Genomic DNA, 6,020 nt, shown 5'->3' with positions numbered 1-6,020 from the left:
TTCAAAGTATACACAAATTTAAAAATGTTAATGACAGACCACTAAGTCCACAGTTATGATTAAATATATATATATATCTGAGCTATGATCTTTTTCTAAATATTATCGTCATGGTAAAAAAAAAAAAAAATATGTTCCTGTGCTACTGCGAGTGTAACTACCGCCCCTCCCCCCCTTCCCAGCGCAAAGCACAAGGCTGGCGTGCGGAGTGAAGCGGGAAAAAAGTGCGACTGAGATATGGAAGAAATATAGTATCATCAGAATTCAAGTATTTTTAGACATTGAATTTATGACACTGAATTTTTATCCTCCAAATTTCCCTGCAAAAATATTCACCTGCAAAAAATTCACCTGCAAAAAATTCACCTGAAAAAATGATGAACTTTAATGACCCAAGCCAGAGCAATCAGCACCAGATGGAGTCGAGTGGCTCTCAGCCAATTAAATTACGCTGTTTGATCACATGACACCGTTAGCCAGCAGTGTGTCTCCTAAAAGAGAGCTGTTTAAAGAATCAGAATCAGAATGGGGTTTATTGCCAAATGTTGAGCAGGTTTACAACATTAGGAAATTGCTGCGGTGCTTCAGTGCAAACATGCTGTCATAAATAGCACTTAAATAGACATGAAAAAATAAAAGTAGGGATAAGAATTAAAAGTGCTACGTGGAAAGATATGTGCATGAGATATACATGAGAATAAGAATTAAGAGTGCTACGTAGAAAGATATATACATGAGTGCAGGTGGTGATCAGTGCCAAACATAGAATGATGCAGTGACACAGCGTAGGGTCATGTGTTAGTGGCGGGTAGAGGAGAAAGAACACAGCCCTGAGGGGAGCCGGTGCTGATGGTCCGGGAGTCCGAGACATTCTTTCCCAGCCTCACATGCTGCTTCCTGTCCGTCAGGAAGTCAGTGATCCACCGGCAGATGGGATCAGGCACATTCATCTGGGAAAGCTTGTCTCGGAGATGGTCTGGAAGGATGGTGTTGAAGGCAGAGCTGAAGTCCACAAACAGGATCCTGGCGTAGGTTCCTGGGGAGTCCAGATGCTGCAGGATGAAGGTGAGTGATTAAGTTTTTCTCCTAAATAGAGATCATTACAGAACGCCTAGTCCTACTTAAAATCCCATTTATTATTATTATTTTTTTTTTAATCATCTACTCGAACTAAGGAAAACGTTTGACTAACTCAAAGACAATTTCCACGCCTCCCCTGCCTGACTGCAGAGGCAGTTTTGAATTTAGGAGCGCCAAGATGGCAGCGGCAAACCCTGGCGGCTCTCCGGTGAGTATATATATTTTTTTATCTTCAAGTTAAATCCGTTGCTCACGTATAAAGTACACAGATGGGGTCTTTGCTCAACTCGTCTGAGGCGTGTCTCACTAAGCGCTACATGCTAGCATCCTGCTAACCGAGCTACCCTTTACATGCTGTGCTTTAGAAAATAGGATACTCGTTAAAAAAATACTCCGCAGATATTGATAGATAGACGAACACTGCAAATATAATGTTGGAAACGAGAACGGCCTTTGGTGAAGGGGTAAAATACACCATGAATAGAGCCATAGAGTGAATGGCTGCCATGGTTGCAGAACAGCCTGATTTAATGACAAGAATGGGGAAGAGTGAGGTGAAGTGAACCATAGCCACAAAACACGGTCAGACAAGGCGGCAAAAGGGCAGTGATCTGTCCGTCAGTATGAAGTTGGTGTGTGCTTTGGTGAACAAAAACTCCAGACTGGTAGCAGGAAGATGGGAGACTCGTGTTTCACTGGAATAGTGGTGAATTAAAACATCCTTTGTTGGGGACATTTCGGTGTAAATGCATCCATACAGGCAAGACAGAGGCAGACTAGACAGTGAAGAAAACAAGGCAAACATTAGAAATATAAAAACGGAAATATAGGATGAGTCGGGGATGAGTTCCTGCCCCAAGTGGAGGAGTTCAAGTATCTCGGGGTCTTGTTCGCGAGTGATGGGAGAAGGGAGCCGGAGATCGACAGACGGATTGGGGCTGCAGCTGCAGTAATGCGGACGCTGCACCGGTCCGTCGTGGTGAAGAGGGAGCTGAGTGTAAAAGCGAAGCTCTCAATTTACCGGTCGATCTACGTCCCTACCCTCACCTATGGCCACGAGCTGTGGGTAGTGACCGAAAGAACGAGATCGCGGATACAAGCGGCAGAAATGAGCTTCCTCCGAAGGGTGGCTGGCCTCTCCCTTAGAGATAGGGTGAGAAGGTCGGCCATCCGGGAGGGGCTCAGAGTAGAGCAGCTGCTGCTCCACATCGAAAGGAGCCAGCTGAGGTGGTTCGGGCATCTGACAAGGATGCCCCCTGGGCGCCTCCTGGGTGAGGTGTTCCAGGCATGTCCCACCGGGAGGAGGCCCCGGGGCAGACCCAGGACACGCTGGAGAGATTATATCTCTCGGCTGGCCTGGGAACGCCTTGGTATTCCCCCGGATAAGCTGGAGGAGGTGGCTGGGGAGAGGGAGGTCTGGGCCTCTTTGCTTAGGCTGCTGCCCCCGCGACCCGGCCTCGGATAAAATCATATGGAGACAATATTGGACACAAAAAATATATAACAATTTAGTTAAATGTAGCATTAACTCATAAGTCTTGCTAAAGTAAACCTTGTATTCTGATTCATCACAGCAGCAGTTCAGTTGGATGATGTCAGCAACTGCAGCAAGTGTCTTGCTGACTGAATAATTTCATCTTGCATAATCTGAAACAAACACATAAAGACAGAAACAATTTATAAATTAACGTTCGATAAAATCTAAGAATTAATCATTTATTAGATACCAATATGAATATGTCTACCATAAAACTTGTGTGGAGCGAAGTTACATTCAATCAAGATGGTCTGGCATGCTACAACTTTATAGTATTCTGGCTACAAGTATACATACCCATCTTGTACATGTTTTTTAACATTATTATTGTTATTATCCTACCCAATTATGTGTTTCTTTTAATCAGAGTATGCTGTTTTAATGACTTTACAATATCATTTACATTGTGTTCCTTACATTTTCCCTAATTGTATGTTATATTAATCCTATATTTCCATCCATCCATCTTCATCCACTTTATCCGAGGCCGGGTCGCGGGGGCAGCAGCCTAAGCAAAGAGGCCCAGACCTCCCTCTCCCCAGCCACCTCCTCCAGCTTATCCGGGGGAATACCAAGGCGTTCCCAGGCCAGCCGAGAGATATAATCTCTCCAGCGTGTCCTGGGTCTGCCCCGGGGCCTCCTCCCGGTGGGACATGCCTGGAACACCTCACCCAGGAGGCGCCCAGGGGGCATCCTTGTCAGATGCCCGAACCACCTCAGCTGGCTCCTTTCGATGTGGAGCAGCAGCTGCTCTACTCTGAGCCCCTCCCGGATGGCCGACCTTCTCACCCTATCTCTAAGGGAGAGGCCAGCCACCCTTCGGAGGAAGCTCATTTCTGCCGCTTGTATCCGCGATCTCGTTCTTTCGGTCACTACCCACAGCTCGTGGCCATAGGTGAGGGTAGGGACGTAGATCGACCGGTAAATTGAGAGCTTCGCTTTTACACTCAGCTCCCTCTTCACCACGACGGACCGGTGCAGCGTCCGCATTACTGCAGCTGCAGCCCCAATCCGTCTGTCGATCTCCAGCTCCCTTCTCCCATCACTCGCGAACAAGACCCCGAGATACTTGAACTCCTCCACTTGGGGCAGGAACTCATCCCCGACTCATCCTATATTTCCGTTTTTATATTTCTAATGTTTGCCTTGTTTTCTTCACTGTCTAGTCTGCCTCTGTCTTGCCTGTATGGATGCATTTACACCGAAATGTCCCCAACAAAGGATGTTTTAATTCACCACTATTCCAGTGAAACACGAGTCTCCCATCTTCCTGCTACCAGTCTGGAGTTTTTGTTCACCAAAGCACACACCAACTTCATACTGACGGACAGATCACTGCCCTTTTGCCGCCTTGTCTGACCGTGTTTTGTGGCTATGGTTCACTTCACCTCACTCTTCCCCATTCTTGTCATTAAATCAGGCTGTTCTGCAACCATGGCAGCCATTCACTCTATGGCTTTATTCATGGTGTATTTTACCCCTTCACCAAAGGCCGTTCTCGTTTCCAACATTATATTTGCAGTGTTCGTCTATCTATCAATATCTGCGGAGTATTTTTTTAACGAGTATCCTATTTTCTAAAGCACAGCATGTAAAGGGTAGCTCGGTTAGCAGGATGCTAGCATGTAGCGCTTAGTGAGACACGCCTCAGACGAGTTGAGCAAAGACCCCGTCTGTGTACTTTATACGTGAGCAACGGATTTAAATAAAATTAAGGTTTCAAAAGACAAACTTGAAGATAAAAATATATATATACACTCACCGGAGAGCCGCCAGGGTTTGCCGCTGCCATCTTGGCGCTCCTAAATTCAAAACTGCCTCTGCAGTCAGGCAGGGGAGGCGTGGAAATTGTCTTTGAGTTAGTCAAACGTTTTCCTTAGTTCGAGTAGATGATAAAAAAAATAATAATAATAAATGGGATTTTAAGTAGGACTAGGCGTTCTGTAATGATCTCTATTTAGGAGAAAAACTTAATCACTCACCTTTAAACAGCTCTCTTTTAGGAGACACACTGCTGGCTAACGGTGTCATGTGATCAAACAGCGTAATTTAATTGGCTGAGAGCCACTCGACTCGATCTGGTGCTGATTGCTCTGGCTTGGGTCATTAAAGTTCATCACTTTTGCAGGTGAATTTTTGCAGGTGAATTTTTGCAGGTGAATTTTTGCAGGTGAATTTTTTTCAGGTGAATTTTTTGCAGGTGAATTTTTTTCAGGTGAATTTTTGCAGGTGAATTTTTTGCAGGTGAATTTTTGCAGGTGAATATTTTTGCAGGGAAATTTGGAGGATAAAAATTCAGTGTCATAAATTCAATGTCTAAAAATACTTGAATTCTGATGATACTATATTTCTTCCATACTGAGAGAAAGGAAAAAACAAAACAAAAAAAACCCATGGCTCCCAATAAGGAGCAGGCTTGCGTCGTTCACTCGCGACCGACACATCACTAGAAAGAGAGAGACAGCAAGTTTTGAGATGTGAGAGATTTGTGACGTTTAGCGTATAGTTAGTGCACTGTGTTGTCTTGTGTAGTCGTTGTTTTTTTGTTTTGCGTAGCAGTGAGGGCACTAATGAATGTCACAAAGGCAGATTGCAATGTAAACGCTGTCTCCAGGTGGAAAACCAGAAGAGTGATACACCTCCTGTTGTCAGGCCTGCAGGGTTTATCCCTGTGGTGGTCTCTTCTGTATTGTGTTTTTATTGGCACAAATAATTTGTGGGACATCTTATTGTGACACCTGATTGTTATAGTTATAGTAGTATTTTTCAGTTGTTGTACAAAATTTAAAAAAACAACAACAACAACAACAAAAAAAAACCATGAGATGCGTGGGCTGAATTACTAGATAAATAGTTGCATATAACTTTGTTTACAAAATGTATACATAACTTTACAAAAATTACTATTTATATTTCCATTTCAAGTTCTGAAAGTAATTTACTAAATATGTCTGTGGGTTTCACAGTAAAAAAAAATACTACGGTACTAGGATTTCATGTTTTTTGTGTGATTTCAGATCAGTTGTGTTAATACAGAATGTCAATGAAAAAATTACTGTAGATTCAGACACATGAGGTTGTGCTGAAAAGAATGATACCAAGCAAGGCAAGGTAAAAAATCAAATCAAATAAAACCATTTGAAGGTGAAATACAAATGTAAAATCAAAAGTAGTCAAAAATGGCCAATTATATTTTGCACCTCAGAGTCCAAAATATAATCCCAACAAATCGTGAAAAATAAGGTTTTCATTTTTGTTCATGACAGTGTAAATTTGTGTGAATTCAAGCATGTACCAATCTGATTTTTTTCTAACAAAAAAGTGAAACTTAAGTTAGACCTGTGTTTGTAAATCAACTGCCCCATGTTGGGTTGCTTTCTGGATTTTATACTTATTGGTAGGG

The 6,020-nt window shown here is 43.2% G+C and overlaps 1 long non-coding RNA gene across 1 annotated transcript; it reads right to left on the bottom strand.

The window, feature by feature from the left end:
• Window positions 1–1,444: 1,444 nt before the first annotated feature.
• On the bottom strand, window positions 1,445–4,691 carry LOC147311164 (uncharacterized). The gene is made up of 3 exons (XR_015125348.1): window positions 4,600–4,691; window positions 4,380–4,492; window positions 1,445–2,727 (listed from the first exon to the last, which is right to left on the bottom strand). It is a non-coding gene; the product is annotated as an uncharacterized LOC147311164 (long non-coding RNA).
• Window positions 4,692–6,020: the final 1,329 nt, after the last annotated feature.

This window comes from Aulonocara sp. 'chitande type north' Nkhata Bay, linkage group LG16 (genome assembly GCF_057382095.1).
Source record: "Aulonocara sp. 'chitande type north' Nkhata Bay isolate Kocher_YH1m ecotype deep benthic linkage group LG16, A_spYH_male_GT1.1, whole genome shotgun sequence".
NCBI lineage: Eukaryota > Metazoa > Chordata > Actinopteri > Cichliformes > Cichlidae > Aulonocara > Aulonocara sp. 'chitande type north' Nkhata Bay.
This window is presented reverse-complemented; position numbering and strand designations above follow the sequence as displayed.